General features: G+C 46.2%; 1 long non-coding RNA gene across 1 annotated transcript; it reads left to right on the top strand.

Moving 5' to 3' along the window:
* Nucleotides 1-2,582: 2,582 nt before the first annotated feature.
* On the top strand, nt 2,583-25,509 carry LOC115619111. Its single transcript, XR_003994919.1, has 3 exons — nt 2,583-2,595; nt 22,220-22,225; nt 25,077-25,509. It is a non-coding gene; the product is annotated as an uncharacterized LOC115619111 (long non-coding RNA).
* The last annotated feature ends 1,443 nt before the right edge of the window (nt 25,510-26,952 follow it).

Here is a 26,952-nt window from a genome sequence, read left to right as displayed (position 1 = left end):
CACTGCAGTTGAGAGTGCTTGATAATCCCCAGCCTGGGCTGACATATTTTACCGATGCATCCTCTGTCACAGACACAGCAGTGGTGGTCTGGAAGGAAGCCAATAAATGGGAAAAACTAATCTGGGTAGAAGCAGGGAAGAGTGTTCAATGGCTAGAGGCAAAAGCTATGTGTCTAGCGCTTGAACAAACTCCTGAAAAACATATTAATGTCTGTACAGACTCTATGTACGTGTACAAATTGGTTCAATCAATGAAGAGAGGAGGATACGCTAACGGGGACATTTCAAATGCATTACAAGAAGCATTAGGAAAGCGAACTGGTACAGTCACAGTGATTCACATCAATAGCCACCAAAATTGCCCTGGTCCACTGGTGGAAGGTAACACAAAAGCAGATTCTGCTGCAAAAAGGTTGTGGACGTTACAACAGGCTAGTGAACTACACCGGAAGCTACATATTGGTGCAAAAGCATTGGCAAAAGAATGTAATATTCCTATTAGAGAAGCTCGGGAAGTTGTCGCTACTTGTCCCTATTGCCAGCATTCCCCATTATGGGAGGCTGGAGTGAATCCTAGAGGGCTGCAAGCACGAGAGTTATGGCAGACAGACTTTACTCATGGCCCCTAGGAAACACCTTGCGGTTACAGTTGATACTTATAGCGGTGCAATAATGGCCACACCACACATCAAGCAGACGGGAAAGACAGTCATACAACACTGGGTCACCGTCATGGCCTGGCTGGGAACCCCAAAAACGATTAAAACAGATAATGGGCCTTGTTTTAGAAGCACATTAGTTGAAGATTGGTGCAAGAAGTGGGACATTGAATTAAAACACGGGATCCCATACAACTGTCAGGGCCAGGGGATTGTGGAGCGCGGTCATCGTGTGCTCAAGGAAAAAATTAAGATCCTTGGAGAAGAAGAAGGGTATTCGGGAAAAATACCGACAGATCAACAAAATAATATCTTAAATCGAGCCCTGTTAGCTTTAAATCACTATATTAGAGGACACGAACAGTATTCGCCAATAGAAAAACAGTATTTAAAACAACAAGTAGCTACCTTTCCCCAGGTGCGAGTTAAATTTCCAGGGGAACTACAGTGGGAATCCGGGTGGAGGCTGCGTACAATTGGAAGAGGGTATGCAGCAGTAGAAAAGGAGGGATTGCTGAGATGGGTACCTAGCAGATGTATTAAGGCGGAATTAAAGGAGGATCAGAATAAAACTAATGAAAATTGTGAGTTCTTGTCCGCAGGACTGGATTGTCAGACACCCTCGCATCTCAGTGACGAATGAAGATGACAAGGAAGAGGATCAGACCTGATGCTTCTACAGCAAGGGGGAGTGTGCGCTGCACTAGAGGAAGAGTGTTGTGTATATGCAGACCACACCAGAATAGTAAAAGACACTATGACCAAATTGCAGAAAGGTCTGGAAAAAACGAAGGAGGGAACGAGAGGCACAGCAAAGTTGGTTTACGTCATGGTTCAACCATTCACCATGGCTGACCACCCTGATATCTACCTAATGGGACCAATCAAAATGATTGTAATAGCAGTGATTTTGGGACCCTGTCAAGCTCGTTTCATTTGTTAAGAGTCAATTAGAGAGTGTTAGCATTAGATTAATGGCATTTTAGCGATTGCTCTAAGACTGTTTTCGTTTAAAACTCCCTTTAGCTATCCCTAGTTATACACCACTACTCTCAGTTGTTCTCCAGTTATCCTGTTTGGTGTGCCTTATATTTTCTATCTAACTTATAATGTATATTTTTAGAATTTTTATAAGAAATAATGTAGAAACAGCACACGTTTGCTAGGTTTGCACACAAGTTTTATGACACGTATTTTTAGGATTGTTTTATCTTAATCACCTTATTGGTGCATAGGGAGGGGGGATATGTAGGTAGTTAAGGTATGGCGGCCGGAAGATATCGCGATGTACGGAAAGAGAGAGCCCCCCCCTAGGTACTCTCACAAGCCCCATAGCATGGAGAGGGGAATTGTGGGGCTAGGCTGGACAATACCATAAAAGGTAAAATTTGTTAACCTGCCCTTCTGATTGGGTCAGAACAGGTACTTCCGTGTGGCCGAAGGGTATAAAGCACCTGCTGTTGTTTAATAAAACGCTATTTGGTCATCCTCCATATTGGTGTCTGTGATCTTCTAGCTCTAAGCCAGGGGTTGGCTTAGTTCTGCAAGTCTTGGCTGAAGCAACGCAGCAACAATATACCTCCCAAATTATAGAGGTGTGACCACGCTGGGAACGCAAGCCAGACCAGTTTCATGATCAATGAGTCTATTGTTTTACAAGTTATTACCATGAAGTACAGTGAAACAAGAACCTTAGCCCAGGCCCCCCAGCCGATAAACACTAAAACAGCAAATACTAGCTGCAAGTAAGGTACGGCATGCTGAAACTCTGAGATCAAGCGCAACAACTCTGAGAGCAAATAAATCACCATTCTGAGGAGTGACTATTAATCCGAAACAATGAATGCTTATCACAAATACGATTAGACACATTCTGGTCAGATCTGTCGTTATCTCAACCATTCGCACCCCACGTTGGGCGCCACAAAGAACTGTTGTGGTTTAAGCCCAGTCAGTAACTCAGAAGCAGGAAGCCGCTCTCTCACTCCCCCCCTTCTTCCCCCCCCCCCCCCCCCCCCCCCCCGATCCCAGAGAGATGGGGAGGAGAATTGGAAGAATGTAACTTCCACCGGTTGAGATAAGAACAGTCCAGTAACTAAGGTATAATACAAAACCACTACTGCTACCACCAGTAATAATAACGATAAGGGAAATAACAAGGGGAGAGGATACAATTGCTCACCACCCACCAATTGATACCCAGCCCGACCTGAGCAGTGATCTGGCCTTCCGGGTAACTCCCCCCTATTTATATACTGGGCATGACGTGCCATGGTGTGGAATACCCCTTTGGCTAGTTTGGGTCAGGTGTCCTGTCTCTGCTTCCTCCCAGCTTCCCCTCCTCCCTGGCAGAGCATGAGACTGAGAAAGTCCTTGGTCAGAGTAAACATTACTTAGCAACAACTAAAAACATTGGTGTTATCAGCATTGTTCCCAGGCTCAAAGTCAAATCCACAGCACTGCACCAGCTACTAAGAAGGAGTAAAAATGTCTGCTATAGCTGAACCCAGTATAATACCTCGGCCTTCTCCATATCTCGGGTAACCAGGTCTGCCATTTCCTTCCAGAGGGGGCCCATATTTTGCCTTGTCTTCCTTTTATCCCCATTGTACCTGTAGAAGTTTTTCTTGCTGCCCTTAATATCCTTGGCCAGATTGAATTCTGTCAGGGCTTTAGCTTTCCTAAACTAATCCCTGGCTCAATTTCTCTGTATTCCTCTCAGGATACCTGTGTGAAAATCATTTGGCACCCAACGTGGGGCCCAAAGGTTTGAGATAACGATAGATCTGACCAGAGTGTATCAAAACAAATTTGTTAAAAACATTTATTATTTTGGTTTAATAGTCACAGGTCACAATGTTGATTCATTTGCTTTCAGAGTTGTTGGGCTTGGTCTCAGAGTGGCATTATCTTGCTTGCAGTATGCATTTCCTGTTTTGGTGTTTATCACCCTTGGGTTAAAGTTCTCTTTTTGTTGTACTTTATAGTAGTGGCTTGTGATACGATAGACTTGCTAGTCATGAAACTGATCTTGTATGTATTCTCAGCATTGCCATCACCTCTATACTTTGGGAGACATCTAACAGGAAGTATTAATAATCATATCTCTTCCTTTTTCTCCTCGGAGAGCCAACTCATGGAGGAGAAATTCCCCCACATCTCCCTCATTGGGCTATTTACATCACCAATTGAGAATTTTGAAAATTTTGAGTATTCTTGGGATGTTGAAAGTAGCCTGGCCCTATTGCTAGGAATCAGTATGTTGTTGAATATGGTTCAACCCTTGCTTAGGGTTAAAGAGCTACATGTGGCTACTCCAACCCACATGAGAAGCACTGAGGCTCAAAGGAGAAAAAAAGGGACTCGAACTCCAGTGACAAGGAATTTGGCTATTTCAACCTGTGACACACACTATAGCTACTCAAATCCCAGTGGCAAGAACTATGGCTACTCAAATCCCAGTGGCAAGAACTACAGCTACTCAAACCCCAGCAACAAGCATTAGAGCCACTTCAATCTCCACAACAAGCACTACAGCTGCTCAAACTCTGATGACCAGTACCACAGCTACTCAACCTCCAGCAACAGGCACTTCAGTTATTTTTACCCCCATAACAAGCACTGCAGCCACTCAAACACCAGAGGCAAGTATGGTGGCTATTCAAAATGGCAACAAGCACTATAGCTGTTTTAATTCCTGTGACCAGTACTGCAACTACTCAAACCCTGACAATAAGCACGACAACCATTCAGACCCCGACAATGGGTGATATAACTGAACTAGAGAACCAACCCATGCTGGTATCAATTGCCCGTTTATGCAAGAGGAAATGGAAAAGGGGGAAAAAAAAATCGTTTAGTGAAAGAAGATGAAGAAAGGACAATACAAGAACTAGAGGAACCAGAACAAGAAACAGAGGAAGAGGAAGAACAAGAGGTAACTTCTCGATGCCTGTCCTTGATTGAGTTGTGGAATATGCAAAAAGATTTCAGCCATCTTCCAGGTGAGCACATCATCACCTGGATTCTCTGATGATGGAACAATGGGGCCGACAGTCATGAACTAGAAGGAAGGGAAGCCAAGAATCTGGGATCACTTGCTATGGAAGGGGGAAATAATAAGGCGACAGTGAAAGAGAAAAGAATCCTCATCCTCTGGAGGTGGCTCTTGATAGCTGTGTGTCATAATTTAAGCCCAGCCGGCAACTCAGAACCACGCAGCTGCTCGCTCACTTCTCCGCTTCTTCCTCCCCCCACTCCTGCAGGGATGGGGAGGAGAATCGAAAGAATGTAACTCCCACGGGTTGAGATAAGAGCAGTCCAGTAACTAAGGTATAATACAAAACCACTACTGCTACCACCAATAATAATAATGATAAGGGAAATAACAAGGGGAGAGAATACAATTGCTCACCACCCGCCGACCGATACCCAGCCCGACTCGAGCAGTGATCTGGCCTTCTGGGTAACACCCCCCGGTTTATATACAGGGTATGACGTGCTGTGGTATGGAATACCCCTTTGGCTAGTTTGGGTTAGGAGTCCTGTCTCTGCTTCCTCCCAGCTTCCCCTCCTCCCTGGCAGAGCATGAGAGTGAGAAAGTCCTTGGTGGGATTAAATATTACTTAGCAAGAACTAAAAACACCAGCGTTGTTATCAGCGTTGTTCCCAGGTTAAAGTCAGAAAGCAGCACTGAACCAGCTACTAAGGAAAAAAACGACTGCTATAGCTGAACCCAGGACAGTCTCCACCCCTTATTCCGTACCATTCACATGCTCATATCCCTTATTTTTCAATATACCATCGCTTTTGCCTCATATATACATACACATAGATATATACACACATATATATACACACACCCACACCCACACACAAAGAGAAAGATATCATTCCCTAGTCCATGGACCAATCCCTATAAAATTGCTGAATTCATCCAGTCCATGATGTCAGGCTCCATCTCTTGTAACAGTCTTTAACGGCATGAGGGATGGTGTGTAGTGCTGGGTTGTTGCCTGCTGATGACACCGCCAAACTCAGCTGGTCACTAATAAGCTCATCTGATTTCATCAAACTCCATTCTTTGTTGAGGTGATGATCGGAGGGAAGTCAGGGTCAGTCGATGGTGACCTGAGGATAATTCTGCTGCTGCTGCCTTTTCCCATGACTTTATTCTCCGCTGATGATCATGACAGCACACGTCTTGTCTTCAAAGCCAAGACTAGAGGAGATGGGCATCTAGCTGATGGGCTATAAAAGTGCTATAGAGCAGTCAAAAGCATATCATTGAGTTCATTGGCTGTTTTCCCCAAAAATTAAATCCCCTTGAGGTACACACCGGACATCCCCATCTTCCCGCATTACCCACCAAGCATATCCAGGCCCCTGAGCAAAAGCAACCCCACGAGTGGGTTTGCCTATACCTGAAGCAGGAAAAACAGAAACTGTCTTCCCCAACAAATTCTTTATGTGCACCACAGGAACTTTATCCCCCTCTACAGTATGTAAAAGTTCTGATTGGGCTGGGCCAGCCCTGTTGGCGGATCCCCACATGTTGACCAACCAGGTGGCTTTTGCTAAACGTCTATCCCAGCGTTTGGAAGTCCCACCACCCATTTCTCTCAGTGTAGCTTTTAACAGCCCATTGTACCGTTCGATTTTCCCAGAGGCTGGTGCATGATAGGGGATGTGATACATCCATTCAATGCCATGATCTTTGGCCCAAGAGCCTATGAGGTTGCTCCAGACATGAGTCCTAATATCTGACTCAACTCTTTCCGGGGTGCCGTGTGGCCACAAGACTTGTTTCTCAAGGCCCAGGATAGAGTTCTGGGCAGTGGCATGGGGCACAACATAGGTTTCCAGCCATCTGGTGGTTGCTTCCACCATGGTAAGCACATGGCACTTGCCTTGGCAGGTCAGTGGGAGTGTGATATAGTCAATCTGCCAGGCCTCCCCATACTTATACTTCAGCCATCGTCCTCCATACCGGAGAGGCTTTAACCATTTGGCTTGCTTAATTGTAGCACATGTTTCACATTCATGAATAAACTGGGAAATAATGTCCATTGTTAAGTCCACCCCTCGATCACTGTCGTGGTTTGAGCCCAGCCGGTAACTCAGAACCACACATCCGCTCGCTCACTCCCCCCCTTCTTCCTCCCCCCCAATCCCAGAGAGATGGGGAGGAGAATCGCAAGAATGTAACTCCCAAGGGTTGAGATAAGAGCAGTCCCGCAACTAAGGTATAATACAAAACCACTACTGCTACCACCAATGATAATAATGATTAGTGAAATAACAAGGGGAGAGGATACAATTGCTCACCACACGCCGACCGATACCCAGCCCGACCCGAGCAGTGATCTGGGCCTTCCGGGTAACTCCCCCCGGTTTATATACTGGGCATGACGTGCTGTGGTATGGAATACCCCTTTGGCCAGTTTGGGTCAGGTGTCCTGTCTCTGTTTCCTCCTGGCTTCCCCTCCTCCCTGGCAAAGCATGAGACTGAGAAAGTCCTTGGTTGGAGTAAACATTACTTAGCAACAACTAAAAATATCGGTGTTATCAGCGTTGTTCCCAGACTGAAAGTTAAAAAACACAGCACTGCACCAGCTACTAAGAAGGAGAAAAATGACTGCTATAGCTGAACCCAGGACAGTATCCACCCCTTATTCCATACCATGCATGTGATTCTCAGATCCCACATCTCTCAACACACCATCGACCCTGTCCCAGATATACACATATATATACACCCACACCCACACACAGAGAAAGATATCATTCCCTAGTCCATGGACCAATCCCTGTAAAATTGCTGAACTCATCCAGTCCATGATGTCAGGCTCCATCTCTTGTAATAGTCTTTCAGGGCAGGAGGGACGGTATGTAGTGTTGGGTTGTTGCCTGCTGATGGTACCGCCAAACTCGTCTGGTCACTGCTGAGCTCATCTGGTTTCCTCAAAATTCATTCTTTGTTGAGGTGATGATCGGAGGGAAGTCAGGGTCAATTGCTGGCGACCTGAAGATATCTAGCTGGTGGGCTATAAAAGTATTATAGAGCAGGCAACAGCATACAGTTGAGTTCATTGGCTGTTTTCCCCCAAAATCAAATCCCCTTGAGGTACACATCGGACTTCCCCATCTTCCTGCATTACCCACCAAGTATATCCAGGTCCCTGAGCAAAAGCAACCCCACGAGTGGGTTTGCCTTTACCTGAAGCAGGAATAACCCAGACTGTCTTCCCCAGCAAATTCTTTATGTGCACCACAGGAACTTTATCCCCCTCTACAGTACGTAAAAGTTCTGATTGGGCTGGGCCAGCCCTGTTGGCAGATCCCCTAGTGTTGACCAACCAGGTGGCTTTTGGTAAATGTGTATCCCAGTGTTTGAAAGTCCCAACACCCATTGCTCTCAGGGTAGTTTTTAACAGCCCATTGTACCGTTCGATTTTCCCAGAGGCTGGTGCATGGTAGGGGATGTGATATACCCACTCAATGCCATGCTCTTTGGCCCAAGTGTCTATGAGGTTGTTCCGGAAACGAGTCCCATTGTCTGACTCAATTCTCTCTGGGGTGCCGTGTCCCCACAAAACTTGTTTCTCAAGGCCCAGGATAGTGTTCCGGGCAGTGGCATGGGGCACAACGTATGTTTCCAGCCAGCTGGTGGTTGCTTCCACCATGGTAAGCACATAGCGCTTGCCTTGGCAGGTCGGTGGGAGTGTGATATAGTCAATCTGCCAGGCCTCCCCATACTTGTACTTCAGCCATCGTCCTCCACACCAGAGAGGCATTAACCGTTTGGCTTGCTTAATTGCAGCACATGTTTCACATTCCTGAAAAACCTGGGCAATAGTGTCCATTGTTAAGTCCACCCCTCCATCACAAGCCCATCTATATGTTGCATCTCTGCCTTGATGGCCTGAGGTGTCATGGGCCCACCAGGCTAAAAATAATTCACCCTTAAGTTGCCAATCTAAGTCCATCTGAGCCACTTTAATCTTAGCAGCTTTATCCACTTGCTGGTTGTTCTGGTGTTCCTCAGTGGCCCGACTCTTGGGTACATGAGCATCTACGTGGCGTACCTTCACCACCAGGTTCTGCACCTGAGCAACGATATCTTGCCACAATGTAGCAGCCCAGATGGGTTTACTTCTGCATTGCCAGTTGCTCTGCTTCCATTGCTGCAACCACCCCCACAGGGCATTTGCCACCATCCATGAGTCAGTAGAGAGATAAAATACTGGCCATTTTTCTTGTTCAGCAATGTCCAAGGCCAGCTGGATGGCTTTCACCTCTGCAAACTGACTTGATTCACCCTCTCCTTCAGCAGTTTCTGCAACTTGTCTCAGGGGACTCCACACAGCTGCCTTCCATCTCCAATGCTTTCCCACAATACAGCAGGACCCATCAGTAAACAAGGCATATTGCTTTTCACTCTCTGACAGTTCATTATATGGTGGGGCCTCTTCAGCACGCGTCACCTCCTCTTCTGGTGACATCCCAAAATCTTTGCCCTCTGGCCAGTCCATGATGACTTCTAGAATTCCTGGATGACTGGGATTTCCTATTCGAGCTCGTTGTGTAATTAGTGCGGCCCACTTACTCCATGTAGCATCAGTTGCATCATGTGTAGAGGAGACCCTGCCTTTGAACATCCAGCCCAGCACAGGCAACCGGGGTGCCAGGAGGAGCTGCGCTTCAGTTCCAATCACTTCTGAAGCAGCTCGAACCCCTTCATAGGCTGCCAGTATCTCTTTTTCAGTGGGAGGATAGCTGGCCTCAGATCCTTTATATCCCTGACTCCAAAAGCCGAGGGGTCCACCTCAAGTCTCCCCTGGAGCTTTCTGCCAGAGGCTCCAGGTAGGACCATTCTCCCCAGCTGCGGTATAGAGCACATTTTTCACATCCTCCCGGCCCGGACTGGTCCAAGGGCTACTGCATGAACTATTTCTCGTTTAATTTGTTCAAAGGCTTGTTGCTGCTCAGGGCCCCATTTGAAATCATTCTTCTTCTGGGTCACGTGGTAGAGACAGCTTACAATCAGACTGTAATTTGGGATGTGCATTCTCCAGAACCCCACAACACCTAAGAAAGCTTGTGTTTCTTTCTTATTAGTTGGTGGAGACATTGCTGTTATCTTGTTGATCACGTCTGTGGGGATCTGGCGACGTCCATCTTGCCATTTTATTCCCAAAAATTGAATCTCCTGTGCAGGTCCTTACTCCATTTTATGGCAAAACCGGCCTTCAGCAGGATTTGGATTATCTTCCTCCCTTTCTCAAAAACTACTTCCGCTGTATCACCCCACACGATGATGTCATCAATGTATTGCAGGTGTTCTGGAGCTTGCCCCTGTTCCAGTGCAGTCTGGATCAGTCCATGGCAGAGGGTAGGGCTGTGTTTCCACCCCTGGGGCAGTCGGTTCCAAGTGTACTGGACGCCCCTCCAAGTGAAAGTAAACTGTGGCCTGCATTCTGCTGCCAAAGGGATTGAGAAAAATGCATTGGCAATGTCAGTTGTGGCATCCCACTTGGCTGCCTTTGACTCCAGTTCATATTGAAGTTCTAGCATGTCCGGTACGGCAGCACTCAATGGTGGTGTGACTTCATTCAGGCCACGATAGTCTACTGTTAATCTCCACTCTCCATTAGACTTTTGCACTGGACATATGGGGCTATTAAAGGGTGAGCGGGTCCTGCTGATCACTCCTTGGCTCTCCAGTCTATGGATCAGCTTATGGATGGGACTCAAGGAGTCTCGGTTGGGGCAATATTGCCGCCGGTGCACTGTTGTGGTCGCGATTGGCACTTGCTGTTCTTCGACCTTCAGCAACCCCACAACAGAAGGATCCTCTGAGACACCAGGCAAGTTGGACTGTTGCTTCATTTCCTCTGTCTCCAAGGCAGCGATACCAAAAGCCCATCTATACCCTTTTGGGTCTTTGAAGTACCCTCTCCTGAGATAGTCTATGCCAAGGATGCATGGAGCCCCTGGACCAGTCACAATGGGGTGCTTTTGCCACTTCCAGTCAGGCTGATTTCAGCTTCCAGCATAGTTAATGCTTGGGATCCTCCTGTCACTCCAGAAATATAAATGGGTTTCACCCCTCGATACCTTGATGGCATCAGAGTACACTGTGCACCGGTATCTACTAGAGCCTTATACTTCTGTGGGACTGATGTGCCAGGCCATCTGATCCACACAGTCCAGTAAACCCGATTATCCCTCTCCTCCACCTGGCTGGAGGCAGGGCCCCTCTAATAGCGATCATAAGATTGTCCTATTATGTCTTGTAGAAAGGGATTAGTATCCCTTATCACAGGAGCTGGAATAAAATCAGCTCTTTCACTCCATCTGGGAAACTGCTCACCAGAGACTGGAGCAGCAGCTTTCCTGGGAGGATCATCCTTGACCATTGTTCTCCTCTTCAGTTCACATACCCGTTGCTCCAGAACTGAGGTAGGTTTTCTGTCCCACTTTCTCATGTCTTCTCCGTGGTCCCACAGGTAAAACCATAGGGTGGCCCGTGGCGTGTACCTCCTATATTTTCTCTCTTAAGCAGTAGGGCGCCTTCTGTTAATAGCTGAGACATGCGTTGGTACGCGTAGGGAGCTGGATAGATCGGATAAATCGTCTCTCAATTGTTTGAACTCCTGGGACAGTTTTTCCACAGCTGAAATGATGGAAGGGGTGAGATTGTCTTCAAACTCTCGGAGTTGACGAATCAGGCAATCCACTGTTGGTGATACTCCGTCGTCATTGCAGGTCATTGATGCCAATGTGTGGGCATATCATGATGGCGCGCTCCATGTAAGTTTCCGCCACATGGGTCGTGTACATTCGACTTCATCTGGTTCTATGGATGTGTTCCTGGCATCCAGGCTGTGATAGATCATCTCTGTAATGGCTGTTTCCCTCAGGGACTGGATGCCTTTCTCTATCGTGGTCCAGTTGGCTGAGCGACGTGTAATAGGGAAACCTTTCCTTCACAGCTGCCAGGAGCCGCCTCCAAAGCCTGAGGGCTCGCTTCTCTCTTGCAATCGCTTTGTCAATTCCTCCTTCCCTAGCAAGTGATCCCAGCTGCTTGGCTTCCCTACCTTCTAGTTCGTGACCGTCGGCCCCATTGTCCCAGCATCGGAGCAACCAGGTGACAATGTGCTCCCCTGGAAGACAGGTGAAATCTTTTCGCATATTCCGCAGCTCGGTTGAGGTCCGGAGTCGAGGAATGACCTCTTCTTCTTCTTCCTCTTCCTCTGACCCACGTAGTAGTAACTCTTGTTCAGATGCTGTTGCATGTAGTAATGGCATTGGGTCTTCATCTTTCTTCGCTTCTCCGGTTGCTCTTTGTGCCTCTCGTTTACTTTTGCTTACAGGGGCAACAGACATTGTCACAAACTGGCCATTTGGTTTAGCTGCAGTGTTTGTCACTGTGGTTGGAGTGGCTGCAGTGTCTGCCACTAGGATTGGAGTGGTTGCAATGTCTATTGCTGGGGTTGGTGCAGCTGTTGTGCTTGGGAGTTGAGTAACACCAACAGCTGCATTGTTTATTGCTGTCAGGGATTGAGTAGCTACTGTACTTGTCACTGGGGTTGGTGTGCCTGTGGTGCTTGGAGTAGCCGCATTGTCTGTTGCTGTCGGGGTTTGAGTAGCTGTTGTGCTTGTCACTGGGGTTGGTGTAGCTGCGGTGCTTGGAGTAGCTATATTGTCTGTTGCTGTCGGGGTTTGAGTAGCTACTGTGCTTGTCAGTGGGGTTGGTGTAGCTGCTGTATTTGAAGTTGGAGTAGTTGCGTTGTCTGTTGTGGTCAGGGTTTGAGTAGCTGTTGTGCTTGTCACTGGGGTTGATGTAGCTGCTGTACTTGGAGTAGCTGTGTTGTCTGTTGTGGTCAGGGTTTAAGTAGCTGCTGTGCTTGCAGTTGGCATAGCTGCGTTGTCTGTTGCTTTGCCATCAGATCCAGAGACACTTTTTTCCCTTCGAAGGTGCTGGACAGTGTTGAGCACGGCTCTGTAGGCATAGGCCAAGCCCCAGCACGTTCCCATCATTTGTCTCTCTCTGGTATAACCAGGATGACAGCACACCTCGTTTAAGTGTTTTACTAGTTTTTCCGGATGTTGCACTTGTTCAGGGGTGAAGTTCCAAAGCACTGGAGGGGCCCACTGGCCTAGATACTTGCCCATACTATCCCACACACCCTGCCACTCCTGACTGTCCAGCCTCAGGGAAAATCTCTTGGTGGTCCTCGTATATCGTCATCTAACCCTAGACCAGATTCGAACCCGATACTGCTTAACTTTCGAGATTAAATGAATTAGGATGTTCCCAGGACTGGATGGCCGTGGGTAAAACACACTCCGTATGTTAGCCAACATGCTGATCCCCAGCAGAATCACTAGGCTGGTTTCAAGGGTATTCAAAGGCCATCTAAAACCTTCAGAACTCTCAACTGCTGTTGCAAATAGGCTGGTAGGGCAACAGGGGGTGAAAGAGAATGCCTCCTTCGTAAGTTGACCCCCCGAGGAGAAAAAAAAGATATGCAATGGCTAAAATATTTCATTATATACCTCCCAAAGTATAGAGGTGATGGCCACGCTGGAAGCACAAACCAGACTAGTTTCATGATCAATGAGTCTATTGTATTACAAGTCATTACCATGAAGTACAGCGAAACAAGAACCTTAGCCCAGGCCCCCCAGGCGATAAACGCTAAAACCGCAAATAGTGGCTGTAAGTAAGGTACAACATGCTGAAACTCTGAGATCAAGCGCAACAAGTCTGAGAGCCAAATAATCACCATTGTGACGAGTAGTAACAATGAATGCTTATCACAAATATGATTAGACACACTCTGGTCAGATCTGTCATTATCTCAACCCTTCGTGCCCCACGTTGGGCGCCAAAAAGAACTGTCGTGGTTCGAGCCCTGCCAGTAACTCAGAACCACTCAGCCACTCGCTCACTCCCCACCTTCTTCCTTCCCCCCGATCCCAGAGGAATGGGGAGGAGAATGGGAAGAATGTAACTCCCACGAGTTGAGATAAGAGCAGTCCCGCAACTAAGGTATAATACAAAACCACTACTGCTACCACCAATGATAATAATGATTAGTGAATTATCAAGGGGAGAGGATACAATTGCTCACCACACGCCGACCGATACCCAGCCCGACCCGAGCAGTGATCTGGGCCTTCCGGGTAACTCCCCCCGGTTTATATACTGGGCATGACGTGCTGTGGTATGGAATACCCCTTTGGCTAGTTTGGGTCAGGTGTCCTGTCTCTGCTTCCTCCCGCCTTCCCCTCCTCCCTGGCAAAGCATGAGACTGAGAAAATCCTTGGTCAGAGTAAACATTACTTAGCAACAACTAAAAATATCGGTGTTATCAGCGTTGTTCCCAGGCTGAAAGTTAAAAAACACAGCACTGCACCAGCTACTAAGAAGGAGAAAAATGACTGCTATAGCTGAACCCAGGACAATCATGAACCCATCTATATGTAGCATCTCTGCCTTGATGGGCTGAGGTGTCATGGGCCCACTGGGCTAGAAATAATTCACACTTATGTTGCCAATCTAAATCCATCGGAGCCACTTCAATCTTAGCAGCCTGATCCACCCGTTGGTTGTTCTGATGTTCCTCAGTGGCCTGACTCTTGGGTACATGAGCATCTACGTGGCCTACCTTCACCACCAGGTTCTGCACCCAAGCAGCGCTATCTTGCTACAGTGCAGCAGCCCTGATGGGTTTACCTCTGTGTTGCCAGTTGGTCTGCTTCCATTGCTGCAACCACCCCCACAGGGCATTTGCCACCATCCATGAGTCGGTATAGAGATAAAGTACTGGCCATTTTTCTCGTTCAGCCATGTCCAAGGCCAGCTGGATGGCTTTCACCTCTACAAACTGACTTGATTCACCCTCTCCTTCAGCAGTTTCTGCAACTTGTCACAGGGGACTCCACACAGCTGCCTTCCATCTCAGATGCTTTTCCGCAATACAGCCGGACTCATCAGTAAACAAGGCATATTGCTTTTCACTCTCTGACAGTTCATTATATGGTGGGGCCTCTTCAGCACACATCACCTCCTCCTTTGGGCTGCCAAAGGAACTGAGAAAAATGCATTAGCAATATCAATTGTGGCATACCACTTCGCTAACCTTTGACTCCAGTGCAAATTCAAAATCTAGCATGTCCGGTACAGCAGCACTCAATGGTGGTGTGACTTCATTCAGGCCATGTGTCGTGGTTTGAACCCAGCCGGTAACTCAGAACCATGCAGCCGCTCTCTCACTCCACCCCTTCTTCCTCCCCCTGCTCCCGGAGGGATGGGGAGGAGAATCAAAAGAATGTAATTTGACAGGTTGAGATAAGAGCAGCCCAGTAACTAAAGTATAATGCAAAACCACTACTGCTACCACCAATGATAATAATGATTAGTGAAATAACAAGGGGAGAGGATACAATTGCTCACCACACACCGACCGATATCCAGCCCGACCCGAGCAGTAATCTGGGCCTTCCGGGTAACTCCCCCCGGTTTATATACTGAGCATGACGTGCCATGGTATGGAATACCCCTTTGGCTAGTTTGGGTCAGGTGTCCTGTCTCTGCTTCCTCCCGCCTTCCCCTCCTCCCTGGCAAAGCATGAGACTGAGAAAATCCTCGGTCAGAGTAAACATTACTTAGCAACAACTAAAAATATCGGTGTTATCAGCGTTGTTCCCAGGCTGAAAGTTAAAAAACACAGCACTGCACCAGCTACTAAGAAGGAGAAAAATGGCTGCTATAGATGAACCCAGGACACCATGATAGTCTACCTTTAGTCTCCACCCTCTGTTAGGCTTTTGCACTGGCCATATGAGGCTATTAAAGGGTGAGCGGGTCCTGCTGATCTCTCCTTGGCTCTGCAGTCTGCGGATCAGCTTATGGATGGGAATCAAGGAGTCTCGGTTGGTGCGATATTGCCGCCGGTGCACTGTTGTGGTAGCGATTGGCACTTGCTGTTCTTCGACCTTCAGCAACCCCACAACAGAAGGATCCTCTGAGAGACCAAGCAAGGTGGACAGCTGCTTCATTTCCTCTGTCTCCAAGGCAGTGATACCAAAAGCCCTTCGGTACCCTTCTGGACCTTTGAAATACCCTCTCCTGAGATAGTCTATGCCAAGGATGCATGGAGCCCCTGGACCAGTCACAATGGGGTGCTTTTGTCACTTCCTCCCAGTCAGGCTGATTTCAGCCTCCAGTACAGTGAACTCTTGGGATCCTCCTGTCACTCCAGAAATATAAATGGGTTTCACCCCTTGATACTTTGATGGCATCAGGGTACACTGTGCACCAGTATGTACTAGAGCCTTATACTTCTGTGGGACTGATGTGCCAGGCCATCTGATCCACACAGTCCAGTAAACCCGATTATCCCTCCTCCACCTGGCTGGAGGCAGGGCCCCTCTAATAGTGATCATAAGATTGTCCTCTTATGTCTTGTAGAAAGGGATTAGTATCCCTTATCACAGGAGCTGGAATAAAATCAGCTCTTCCACTCCATCTGGGAAACTGCTAACAGAGACTGGAGCAGCAGCTTTCCTGGGAGGATCATCCTTGACCATTGTTCTCCTCTTCAGTTCACGCACCCGTTGCTCCAGAACTGAGGTAGGTTTTCCATCCCACTTTCTCAATTCTTCTCCGTGATCCCACAGGTAAAACCATAGGGTGGCCCATGGTGTGTACCTCCTATATTTTCTCTTTCGAGCAATAGGGCGCCTTCTGTTAATAGCTGAGACATGGGTTGGTACGCGTGGGGAGCTGGATAGATCTTCTCTCAGTTGTTTGACCTTCTGGGTCAGGAGTTTTTCCACAGCTGAAATGATGGAAGGGGTGAGATTGTCTTCGAACTCTCGGAGTTTACGAATCAGGTCGTCCACTCTTGGTGGTGCTATGTCATTCCAGGTCATTGATGCCAATGAGTGGGCATATAATGATGGCGCACTCCATGTAAGTTTCTGCCACATGCATCATGTACATTTGACTTCATCTGGATCTATGGATGCATTCCTGGCATCCAGCCTCTGATAGATCATCTTTAGAATGGCTAATTCCCTCAGATTCTGAATGCCTTTCTCTATCATGGTCCAGTTGGCTGAGCGACTCATAACAATGTCCTTGTAGGGATTCCTTTCCTTCACAGGTGCCAAGAACTGCCTCCAAAGACTGGGGGCTCGCTTCTCTTTTGCAATCGCTTTCTGAATTCCTCCTTCCCTAGCAAGTGATCCCAGCTGCTTGGCTTCCCTACTTTCTAGCTCATGACCATCAGCCCCATTGTCCCAGCATCGGAGCAACCAGGTGACTATGTGCTTACCTGGTAGATGGCTGAAGTCTTTTCGTATATTCTGCAGCTCGGTCGAGGTCTGGGATCAAGAAGTTACCTCTTCTTCTTCCTCTTCCTCTTCTTCCTGTATTAATAACTCTTGTTCAGATGCTGTCCCCTGTAGTACGCGCATTGGGTCTTCATCTGTCTTCACTACACGCGTTGCTCTTTGTGGCTCTCGTTTGCATTTCCCCTTGCTTGTATGGGCAACTGATATTGGCACGGATTGGTCCTTTGGTTTAGCTGCATTGTCTATCACTGTGGTTTGAGTGGCTGCAGTGTCATTTGTCGGGGTTGGTGTAACTGCTGTGCTTGGGGGTTGAGTAACTGCGTTGTCTGTTGCTTTGCCATCAGATCCAGAGGCATCTTTTTCCTGGTCCTTACGGAACTGGGCTCTGTAGGCGTGGGCCAAGCCTCAGCACATTACAGTAAGTTTTCCCTCCCTGGTATTGCCAGAATGACAGCTCAACTCGTCTAACTGTTCTGCTAATTTTTCCGGATTTTGCACTTGTTGAGGGGTGAAGTTCCAAAGCACTGGAGGGGCCCACTGGCCTAGATACTTGCCCATACAATCCCACACACCCTGCCACTTAGACTGTCCAGTCTCGGGGAAAATCTCTTGGTGGTCCTCTTAGATCGTCATTCAACCTTAGATAAGGCCCGAGCCCGACCCTGTTTAACTTTCGAGATCAGATGAAATAGGGCGTTATCAAGGTGGTATGGCCATGGGTAAAACTCTTGCAGTATTTGTGGCAACATACTGATTCCCAGCAAAAGGAGCAGGCAGGTTTTAAGGGTATTCAAAGGTGATCCAAAACCTTTAGAATTTTCAAATGCTGCTGTAAATAGCCTGGTGGGGGAGCGGAGGTTGTGAGGGAATGTCTCCTTCATAGGTTGACGTCCTGAGGAGGAAAAAAATCTTAGAATCATAGAATCATAGAATCATAAGGGTTGGAAAGGACCTTAAGATCATCTAGTTCCAACCCCCCTGCCACGGGCAGGGACACCTTGCCCTAAACCACGTGGCTCAAGGCTCTGTCCAACCTGGCCTTGAACACCGCCAGGGATGGAGCATCCACAACCTCCCTGGGCAACCCATTCCAGTGCTTCACCACCCTCACTGTAAAGAACTTCTTCCTTATATCTAATCTAAACTTCCTCTGTTTAAGTTTGAACCCATTACCCCTTGTCCTACCACTACAGTCCCTAAGGAAGAGTCCCTCCTCAGCATCCTTGTAGACCCCCTTCAGATACTGGAAGGCTGCTATGAGGTCACCACGCAGCCTTCTCTTCTCCAGGCTGAACAGCCCCAACTCTCTCAGCCTGTCTTCATATGGGAGGTGCTCCAGCCCTCTTATCATCCTCGTGGCCCTCCTCTGGACTCGCTCCAACAGCTCCATGTCCTTTTTATGTTGAGGACACCAGAACTGTACGCAGTACTCCAAGTGGGGTCTCACAAGAGCAGAGTAGAGGGGCAGGATCACCTCCTTTGACCTGCTGGTCATGCTTCTTTTGATGCAGCCCAGGATGCGGTTGGCTTTCTGGGCTGCAAGCGCACACTGCTGGCTCATGTTAAGCTTCTCATCAACCAACACCCCCAAGTCCTTTTCTGCAGGGCTGCTCTGAATCTCTTCTCTGCCCAACCTGTAGCAGTGCCTGGGGTTGCCCCGACCCAGGTGTAGGACCTTGCACTTGCCTTGGTTAAACTTCATAAGGTTGGCATCGGCCCACCTCACAAGCGTGTCAAGGTCCCTCTGGATGGCATCCCTTCCCTCCAGCATATCAACCGAACCACACAGCTTGGTGTCGTCGGCAAACTTGCTGAGGGCGCACTCAATCCCACTGTCCATGTCACCGACAAAGATGTTGAACAGGACCGGTCCCAACACCGATCCCTGAGGGACACCACTCGTTACAGGTTTCCAACTGGACATCGAGCCATTTACCACAACTCTTTGCGTGCGGCCATCGAGCCAGTTTTTTATCCACCGAGTGGTCCATCTATCAAATTGATGTCTCTCCAATTTAGAGACAAGGATGTCATGTGGGACAGCGTCGAATGCTTTGCACAAGTCCAGGTAGATGACATCAACTGCTCTGCCGCTGTCCATCAGTTCCGTGGCTCCATCATAGAAGGCCACCAAATTGGTCAGGCAGGATTTCCCCTTAGTGAAGCCATGTTGGCTGTCACCAACCACCTCATTGTTTTTCATGTGCCTTAGCATGTTTTCCAGGAGAAACTGTTCCAAGATTTTGCCAGGCACAGAGGTGAGACTGACTGGTCTGTAGTTCCCCGGGTCTTCCACCTTCCCCTTCTTGAAAATGATGTGTAATTGCTAAAAATTTCCATTATATGCCTCCCAAAGTATAGACGTGATGACCACACTGAGAACGCATGCCAGACCAGTTTCATGATCAATGAGTCTATTGTATTACAAGTCATTACCATGAAGTACAGCGAAACAAGAACCTTAGCCCAGGCTCCAAAGCTGTTAAACACTAAAACAGCAAATACTAGCTGCAAGTAAGGTATGACATGCTGAAACTCTGAGAAAAAGCGCAACAACTCTGAGAGCCAACATATCAACATTGTGACGAGTGACTATTAATCCGAAAAAATGAATGCTTATCACAAACACGATTAGACACACTCTGGTCAGATCTCTTGTTATCTCACCCCTTCGGGCCCCACATCGGGCACCAAAAAGGATTGTCATGATTTAAGCCCAGCCGGTAACTCAGAACCACGCAGCCACTCGCTCACTCCCCCCCTTCTTCTCCTCCCCCGGTCCCAGAGAGAGGGGGAGGAAAATCGAAAGAATGTAAATCCTGCAGGTTGAGATAAGAACTCTCCAATAACTAAGGTACAATACAAAACCACTACTACTACCACCAATAATAATAATGATAAGGGAAATAACAAGGGGAGGGAATATAAAACTTAAAGCGGAAAAGAAAAAGAAAACAATAAACACAAGTGATGCACAATACAATTGCTTACCACCTCCCGACCGATACCCAGCCTGACCCGAGCAGTGATCTGGGCCTTCCAGGTGACTCCCCCCATTTTATATACTGGGCATGACGTGCTGTGGTATGGAGTACCCCTTTGGCTAGTTTGGGTCAGGTGTCCTGTCTCTGCTTCCTCCTGGCTTCTTGTTCCCCTCCTCACTGGTGGAGCTTGAGAGACTGAAAACTCCTTGATTGGGGTAAGCATTACTTAGGAACAACTAAAAGATCAGCTTCTTATCAGCGTTGTTCTCAGGCTCAATTTGAAAATACAGCACTGCCCCAGGTACTAAGAAGGAGAAAAATAACTGTTACGGCTGAACCCAGGACATGCCGCTTGATGGCTTGTGGCATTAGGGTGCACTCTGCACCATTGTCTACTCGAGCCTTATACTCCTGTGGCTCTGACGTGCCAGGCCATCTAATCCACACAGTCCGGTAGATGCTGCTGTCCCTCTCCTCCACCCGGCTGGAGACAGGGCCCCTCTAGTGCTGGTCGTAGGATTCTCCGTTTACTTCTTTACGAAATGGGTAAGAACTTCTTTCCATAGGATCAGGGGTAAGATCAGCCCTTCCACTCTCTTGTGAAACTACCCAGTGGAGACTGGAGTAGCAGCTGTACTTTTAAGAACCCCCAGGTTTAGTTGTTTTCCCTTGCAATTCATGTACCTGTGCCTCTAGGGTCGAGGCAGGTTTTCCATCCGCATGTTGCCTCTGTGGTGCCACAGATAAAACTCTAGGGTAAACCATGGTGTGTACCTTCTATATCCTCCCTCTTGAGCAAAAGAACAGTTACTGTGAATACCTGAGATGCAGGTCTGTACAAGTAGACATATCCTCTTTGAATTGCTGAAACTCTCGGGACAGTTTCTCCACAGCTGAGAAAAGGAAGGAAGACATATCGTCTTCGTATTCCTGGAGTTAGTGAATTACTTCATCCACTGGCGGTGGTGCTTCATCTGTCCAGCTCATTACTGCCAATAAGTTGGCATCTGATGATGGTGCACTCTGTACAAATTTCTGCCACATGGCTCGTAGGACTTAGTCTGGATCTGTGGGTAAATGCATGTTATTCCAGTCATAATAAATCATCTCTAGTACAGCTAATTCCCTCACATACTGGATACGTCTCTCTATTGCACTCCACTTGCCTGGGTGACATATAGCATCTTCCTTGAAGAGATAGTTTTTGTGCATGGCTGACAGGAATTGCCTCCAGAGGCTGAGGACTTGTGTCCCTCTCACAATTCCTTGTCAATGCCCTCTTCCCTAGAAAGTGATCACAGATGCTTGGCTTCCTAACCCTCTAATTCAAAACTGTTGTCCCTGTTATGCCAGCATCAGAACAGCCAAGTGACAGTGTGCTCACCTGAATGATGGCTGAAATCTCTTCACATATCCCACAGCTCACTCAAGGACAGGGATCGAGAGGTTACCTCTTGTTCTGCCTCTTCCTCCTGTTATTGTGATGGCCCTGCTTCATCCTCCTTCACTAAACAGGTTGACTTTCATTTCCATTTCTTCTTGTGTATAGGTGCAACTGATAACAGCAGGGGTTGGTTCTTTAGTTCAGCCACAGTGCCTGTTGCCAGGGTTGGAGTAGCTAGAGTACTTTGATAGGGTTGGAGTAGCTAGAGTACTTTGATGGCGTTGGAGTAGCCACAGTGCTCGTCGCTGGGGTTGGAGTAGCTGCATTGTCTGTCTCTATTCTGTCAGATCCAGAGACCTTCTTTTCCTCTTGAGGGTAATGAATAGCATTGAACGGGGCTCAGTAGGCCTGAGCCAGGCCCCAGCATATTGCAGTGATTTGTGCCTCTCTGGAATTGCCAGGGTGACAGCATACTTTTCCAAATACTTTACTAGCTTTTCTGAATTCTGCACTTCTTCAGGGGTAAAGTTCTAAAACACGAGGTGCCCACTGGCCTAGGTACTTGCCCATATTGTCCCACACACCCTGCCACTCATAACTATCCAGCCTCAGGGCAGATCACTGGGGAGTATTTTTAAATATTTTAATCTTAAGCAGGGCCTGAACCATATTTGGCACCATGCTGGTTCCTAGCAAAAGGACCAGGTTGGTTTCAAGGGTATCCAAAGGATATTCAAAATCTGTAAAATTCTCAACTGCTACTGTAATCAGTCTAGAGGAGAAGGAAGATACCAGAAAGGAGGGAAGGAAGAAAGATGTAGGAAGATGTCTCCCACATAAGTTGGGTCTCCAAAGACAAAAGATAAAACAGTGTAATTATTTATAGTTCCCAGTAGATGTCTCCTGAAATACAGAGGTGACAGCAATGCTGAGTACACATACGAGATTAGTTTCAACACCACTGATTTCGTCATATCATAAGCTAATGTAACAAAGTACAACAAAACGATAATCTTAGCCCAAGCCCCAAGGACAATAAATAGCACTACAGGGAACACATACTAAAAATAAGATATTGTGTAATGCAACCCTGACAAAAAGTGCAACAGCACTGAGAGCAGATAAATGAACATTGTGACCAGCAACTACTAAACCAATAAAATGAATGCTTATAACAAATTTGTTTTAAGATGCTCCAGTAGGATCTGTTATCTCAACACTTTGAGTCCCACATTGGATGCCAAAAAGGACTGTCATGGTTTAAGCCCAGCCTGCAAATAAATACCATGCAGCCGCTCACACACACACACACACACACCCACCCCCCCTGGTGGTATAACGGGGAGAATCATAGAATCATATAATGGTTAGGGTTGGAAGGGACCTTAAGATCATCTAGTTCCAAACACCCTGCCATGGGCAGGGACACATCGCACTAGACCATGTCACCCAAGGCTCTGTCCAACGTGGCCTTGAACACTGCTAGGGATGGAGCATTCACAACTTCCTTGGGCAGCCTGTTGATTCATAGAACTTGTTAAGAACTCGCCAACGAAGTTTAAGTTGACAAGCAGGTATTCTTTATTGCAGTGCTGGGAGACACGGAGAATCTCTCCTCCTAATGTGTCTCGTTTAAGCATCAAACAGATTATATTGTTGCTTAACATACATATTCATTACATTTCCGGTAAACATCACACATATTCATTAGTTTTCCAAAAATCATTTTACATAATTCCACGCCCATTTTCGCATGTGCATAACAACGTGGTAGTGGTCTTTGGTGGTCGTTTTACTTCTTCTAACAATCTTCATCACTTGGCTGTTCCTTGAACTCTTGTTCTGGTAGTCTTTGAAGCATGCGCAGTAGATAAATGCTTACGCCAGCTTAATTAGTACGGTAACACTGCTGACATAAGTGAGTGATTTCTCCTCGTCCTTCTACTTATCAGTTAACTTAGCTACAGCACCTCCTGAACATCTGCTAGTTTCAGATACTCTTTATCTACAGTCCTGTTTTGCTTACAATAAATTTTATAAGAAGGTCATAAGGTTCTAAAACTATGTCAGCTACAACAATTTATCTTATACTAGGATCCTTATTATGTTCTTTTGGTTGGGCTTTTTAGGTTTGGAAAGTTTTGTTGTTATGTCAGCAACCACTAGTCCGGTTTTGGCTGATTATTATGAAATATTCACCTAAGATACTTTCCATTGCTATTGTTACAAAGCCACCAAACTTTTATTTACAAAGGATTATATTTCATTTTGTACTTCCTTGTCTCAAATCCCCCCTTTTTCTGTCCTTTTGCAAATTCTTTTGCAATCTTTTTAAATTATCCCATTACCATTTAAGGTTTTTCTAAAATATTTCCCTGTTTCTACATGATGCTTAACTTTGTTCCTTTTCCATTCTTCATAATTCATCATTGACTGTTTGCAACACCAAAAGAAACATTGAATTGAAATACAAGTGACCACAATTAGAATTAGCAATATTATTATTCTTATGAACAACTGTCTCAACTAGGAGAGATTTGGCAACCAAGATGTCAATTTCTTCCAGATTTCCTCAAATCCCCATGAGATATCATCCTCAGCGACCTTATGGAACACCTTAACCTGTTCCCATATTCCCTTTAGATCAGTTGTGATTCTTCCACTCTGATCTATATAAGAGCAACAGCTATCATTGATCACTGAACAAACTCTTCCCTGTGAAGCTAACAATATGTCTAAGGCCATTCGATTTTGCAAAACCACTTTGTATAGGCTTGATATTTCTTCTTGTACTGCCTGAATAGCATCTACTGTCCTGTTTTCTATAATTTCTATCATTGCTGATATATTTACAAGGGACTACTGCACCAAGGGTGCATATTCCTTTCCAATTATAAGGTAACACTTTATATGCCCATTCTCCACACAACCAATACCATCCTTTCCCTGTTGGGACTGGCCACTGCCATGGGAAAATGATACCTATAGTTTTATTGCAAATCGAAAAGATCCCTACGAAAACTATGGAGCTCAAACAATTAACCTTTCCCATCCCTCTTGGTAGGCTACATTTTTGTATGCAAGTACAATAATTTTCCTCTGGGCAGGGATTTATTATTTTAAGTCCTTGGTCTGAGGTATGATTTTCTGAAAATTTAGTACTTACCCATAGATTAGTCCATGATATATTTTGGGGAATGGGAACTCCAATTAAAGGGATGTCTCTTCTGATGTAGGTAGTTGAGTACAGACCCAACATTCACTTTTGTTAATGATACTAGTTATGTTTTGCACCAATGTCACATACCAATTATCATTCCATGCACCTATGTTCATAGTCATACAAATCCAAATTATGATCAACACAATTTCATACGTGTAGGTCCTGAAGATTCGACGCGCCATATTTTCTCTGATTCTGATGCCTTCTTAATTCTTGAGTAGTGTATCCAGGAGGGCTGTTCCTTTTACTAATTGCAGTGAAAGTAGTCAGTAAAACTTGATAGGGTCCACTCCACTTTTCTTCAAGAGGGTCACCTGCAAAATTTTTAATATAAACCCAATCTCCTGGTTTAAAAGGATGGATAGGATAATCCAAGCCTCTTGCCCTGGTCCCTAGTACCCTTTTATTTATCTCTTCCAATTGTTTTCCTAAATTCATCAAAAACTGTCAGAGAGAACCTTCTCCTACTTCCTGAAGATCTTCCCCTTTAAACTGAGATTGATGTGGTCTTCCATATAGAATTTCAAATGGGCTGGCTCCTTCCTTTGACTGAGGTTTCGTTCTGATTCTTAATAAGGCCAATGGTAATGCCTGATACCAGTACAAATTTGTCTCTTGACAAATCTTACCAATTTGTTGTTTGATTAGATGATTCATCTTTTCTACTTGTCCACTGGCCTGAGGCCTATATGGAACATGCAATTCCCAATCAATTTCTAATTTCCTGCTGATTTCTTGTAACAATTTTGCACTGAAATGTGAGCCTCAGTCAGAGGAGATAGTTGCTGGTACCCCAAAACGAGGTATTATTTCATTTAATAGTGTTTTAATTACTTGTCTCGCATTATTCACTCTGCAAGGGAATGCTTCTGGCCAGCCTGAAAAAGTGTATATCAATACCAACAAATATCGATAACCTCCTTTCCCAGGTAATTCAGAAAAATCTATTTGCCACTGCTGTCCCAGATAATTTCCTTTCCCAATTGTCCCAATCTGATTCTTGTTTTCAGTTTTAGGATTATTTTTCAGACACAATTGACACTGTTTTGTTACCAGTTGGGCTGTGGTATATAAATTTCTTCCTACAATTTGTTGGTCTAAAAATTTAGACAATGAGTTAGCACCCCAATGAGTCTTATTATGTTCTTCCCTTATTAATTTCCACAACTGGTTACTACAATTCGCCCATCAGATATTTGAACCCAACCTTCTTTACTTTCTTCTCCCTTCAAATCCTCAATTAATTTATTATCTTCCTTTCAATATCTAGGTCTAGTCTGTTAAATTGTTGGTTTACCATCAGGAATTAAGGACATAATTTCGGCCTGTTCTGCAGCTTGTTTAGCTTCATAATCGGCCAAATTATTTCCAATTTCTTCGGGCTTCTTGGATGTTAGTGATGACTGTGGCCACTGCCCTTAGGCATCCTGGCCAGCCTTTGCTCACTTCATCCAATTGTTTTGAAAAATAGGCTACTGCCCTTTTATAAGGTCCTAATCTCTGGGCTAGGACCCCTAGAGATACTCCTTGCTTTTCATAGGAGTATAACCAAAAGGGCTTAGTCACATCCGGAAGTCCCAAAGCTGGAACTCTCATGAGTTCTATTTTTAAATGTTCAAATGCCTCCTCGACTTAATCAGTCCATTCCAAAATGGAGGGGTTTTCTTTTAGCAGTTCGTATAACAGTCTTACCAGTGTACCATAATCATGGATCCAGAGTTGACACCATCCAGTCATACCCAAGAATGTTTGAAGGTCCTTGGTTGTGGACGGCCTTGGCGTTTGGCAAATGGCTTCTTTTCAGGCTGTTCCAAGTTCTCCAAGTCCTCCTGTTATTTCATATCCTAGAAAAGAGACTCAAGTTTGAATTAATTGTGCTTTCTGTTTGGACACTTGATATCCGCTTAGTCCCAAAAAATTCAACAATTCAACAGTCCACTGTACACTGTCCTGGGTTCAGCTACAGCAGACATTTTTCTCCTTCTTAGTAGCTGGTGGAGTGCTGTGCTTTTTAACTTTCAGCCTGGGAACAACGCTGATAATACCAATGTTTTTAGTTGTTGCTAAGTAATGTTTACTCTGACCAAGGACTTTCTCAGTCGCATGCTTTGCCAGGGAGGAGGGGAAGCTGGGAGGAAGCAGAGACAGGACACCTGACCCAAACTAGCCAAAGGGGTATTCCATACCACAGCACGTCATGCCCAGTATATAAAATGGGGGGAGTTACCCGGAAGGTCCAGATCACTGCTCGGGTCGGGCTGGATATCGGTCGGCGGGTGGTGAGCAATTGTATCCTCTCCCCTTGTTATTTCACTAATCATTATTATCATT

Source organism: Strigops habroptila, chromosome W, assembly GCF_004027225.2.
Source record: "Strigops habroptila isolate Jane chromosome W, bStrHab1.2.pri, whole genome shotgun sequence".
Lineage (NCBI taxonomy): Eukaryota > Metazoa > Chordata > Aves > Psittaciformes > Psittacidae > Strigops > Strigops habroptila.
This window is presented reverse-complemented; position numbering and strand designations above follow the sequence as displayed.